Source organism: Crocuta crocuta, unplaced genomic scaffold, assembly GCF_008692635.1.
Source record: "Crocuta crocuta isolate KB4526 unplaced genomic scaffold, BGI_CrCroc_1.0 scaffold192, whole genome shotgun sequence".
NCBI lineage: Eukaryota > Metazoa > Chordata > Mammalia > Carnivora > Hyaenidae > Crocuta > Crocuta crocuta.
The window spans coordinates 2,002,553-2,005,432 of NW_027528803.1; positions in this window are offsets into that span (position 1 = coordinate 2,002,553).

Here is a 2,880-nt window from a genome sequence, read left to right on the forward strand (position 1 = left end):
AAGAAAGCATCGCCGTGCTACAAAGTGCAGTTACAATCTATATCCAGAGAAGAAACATTTCTCCCAAAGGAGCAACACCATTTTTATTGACAAAGCCATGACTCAAAAAGGCATAGACATCAATTCACATTATTAAAAGAACACTGGACTCAGAAGTTTAAAACTCCATTAGTACCTCAAAGATTTCATCCCAAACAGTGGTTTGCTTAGTTGTTGAACACATTTTGAATTAAAGGGATAATTATTGAGACTACACGAGAATACCAGAATAAAGGAGGGGAAAAAAGTTCAAAAATGGGTGGGTGAGGGAAGGCTTATGATGACCACTTTTTGGGAAAAAGGAAACTGCAGTTTTGAAATGAAGCTTTTATTTCCCCAGGTTCTAGAAGTCATAATCTGTGCCTTGGGAATTCATTCAAGACTACAATTCACATATTCAAACTACTAGGAATTATTGCTAAAGCACTGGAGAATGATTGAGGGGTGTAGAGGGAAAGGAAGTAATAGTATCAGCTGCTCATTCTCTGAGCCACATCTTAATTTTTATTCCCAGAAAGGAATGCCTGAGGCAATGATTTGGGTGCATGAGATTCATTTGGGAGATGATTCCAAAAGCAAGAGTGAGGAAGGGGAAAGGAGCAAAAGCCAAATGATAAATCTGTAGAAGAATTCCACTTCCACCAGGATCTCTGAGAAGCTTTACTAATGCCCCAAAAGTGAGTCTCTGCAAAATGAAAGGTCTGTTCTTTGGTCCACCCACTCCTACCCCACACTGACTGAAAGTTTTCCTTAGGTGCTTTTTCATCCACAAACTTTCATGCTGCATCGGCACACAGGCTTGTGAGTTCCTTTGGGTTCAGCAATGGCCCTGAAGCAGAAAAGTAGAGTTATATATAGCACAGGCAAGGTGAGTGTTTTTCCCATAAGACACAACGATTCACCATAGCTGCATATAAAATGAGTCAGATGAAGGAATGTGACCCAGGACACCATAAGTGTTGGCTGCAGTCCAAGCCTTGCATTGCTCAGATCCACTCAGGCCTCTCTATTCTTTGAGATAGAGCCAGCCTCAGTGGCCTGTGATCTGTACAGTCCTGCAAGATCTGCATCCAGTAAGGCTTGGTGCTTAAAGTTGATTTTTGTCATCATTGAGCTTGCAAATCTCAAGCTGATGGAACAATGAAGCCTCTGTGAGTGGGGGCAGTGTGGGGGTGTGTGGGTAGATGAGGAAGAGCAGTACTTGGAGTCTAGGCTTCTGAACTATTCAACCTCTGAACACCCTCCTGGGAAAGATTCTAGTCTCCCTGACCCTCTCCCTCTAGCACTGCACATCCCTGTCTCCCTCAACCCACACTCTTGCCAGCCCTCCATTCTGCCATAGTGACCAGGTTATATCAATGGAAGTAGTCCTATGTTCTACCATCCCCAGTTGACACTGCAACAGCCTGGGCACAGGTGCAGGAAGAGTTGGTGTTGAGCTGCATGCCCTACAGTGTCTTGGAATTAGCATAACGTTTGCAGTCCTGGTCCTGGATGGCATCATTGCAGGCAACGAGGCAGGGACCAGCCCCAAGTCCACCCACAACGCAGAGACCAAGTGCTTCCCAACATGAAACTTGCAATCCCTTGTGGGTCACCATGCAGGAAAAGGAAAATTGAATACTACACACAGCTTCCTGCCCTGCATGGTGTGCTGGTGTTGCGGCTTGCAGAAGGAGCAGCCTGACATCCCCAAAGTCATTCACACACATGCCGAGTTGAGAGGCCATCTTGGGCACCTCTGAAGGTATATACTTTCCCTGGGGTTACCCCTACTGGAGAGAACATAACTTTAAATAGCAAACTTAAAACACCCTGATTGATTGGTCAGGAGAGAGCTTGGAAAAAAAGAGAAGAAAAACTTTTAAACAGCATTTTTGTATCTTTAACACTATTTTTTTCTTCTTTTCTTTTTCTTTTTTTAAGTTTTATTCATTTATTTTGAGAGAGACAGAGACAGTGTGAGTGCAAAAAGGACAGAGAGACAGGGAGAGAGAGAATCCCAAGCAGGCTTTGTTGCCAGTGCAGAGCCCAACTTGGGGCTGGAACTCAGGAACCATGAGATCATGACCCAAACTGAAACAAAGAGTCAGACACTTAACCGATTGAACCACCCAGGGGCTCCATCTTTCTGCTTTTGGAACAAAGGGATCTATGTTTTCATTCTGAATTAGGCCTCACAAATCACAGAGCCTGCTCTGTTACAAGGAAGTAACCAACCATAATCTCTAAGAAAGGACATAATACAGAAGACACAAGCTGTTGCAACTATACCCAAAGCCCTAAATGATATTCATCTCTACCTTCTAGTTTTCCCTCACTCTCAGTAGATATTGCAGACAGTAGAGTTCGCCACAGTAAGAAGACCCACTGTCAACCCTGAGTGATCTAAGTTCTTTATTGCCTTGGTCTTTTCTCTGGTTGCTGCAATTTCCTATTCAAAAGCAGAGAAGCCCAGAAACATTCCCCAGTGACTTCTGCAAGTTTGACATCTTTCTTTGTCCATATTATGTATGAACAATTTTAACTCTTTTTTTTTTTAATGTTTCATTTATTTCTGAGAAAGAGAGAGAGACAGCGTAAGCAAGGGAGGGTCAGAGAGAGAGAGACAGACAGGAGCTAGCTGTCAGCACAGAGCCCAACGCGGGACTTGAACCCACGAACCATGAGATCATGACCTGAGCCGAAGTTGGACACGTAACTAACTGAGCCACCCAGGTGCCCGGTACAATTTTAACTCTTATTAATAATAATGAGGGTCAGTTATGCTTGTCAATGTCATACTTCATTTGTCTATTGGTTCAGTAACCTAAACTCAGATTTGGGAGAGGATAATTTCCT